This window comes from Atta colombica, unplaced genomic scaffold (assembly GCF_001594045.1).
Source record: "Atta colombica isolate Treedump-2 unplaced genomic scaffold, Acol1.0 scaffold69, whole genome shotgun sequence".
Lineage (NCBI taxonomy): Eukaryota > Metazoa > Arthropoda > Insecta > Hymenoptera > Formicidae > Atta > Atta colombica.
Window position 1 is genome coordinate 40248 of NW_017259560.1, and position 283 is coordinate 40530.

Here is a 283-nt window from a genome sequence, read left to right on the forward strand (position 1 = left end):
CAATTTTTTCGTTTCCGAGTAACCGATTTATGTTTTTTGAGCATCAACAATTTTATTTTCTTCTTCCCATACAATATCTTTCTTAAGTTTTTTAAAATCTTCATTTTTACTTTCCTGTATCATTTGATCTTCTATTAGACTTTCATATTGCTCTTCATTTTCATATTACTTTTCATCAGAATCATCTGCTTCCTATATAAACGAATACTTAAATATTATAATATATAAATTTTCAAAAATCAGAAAAAATATTAATCTACTTTTAATATTATTTTACCTTTAT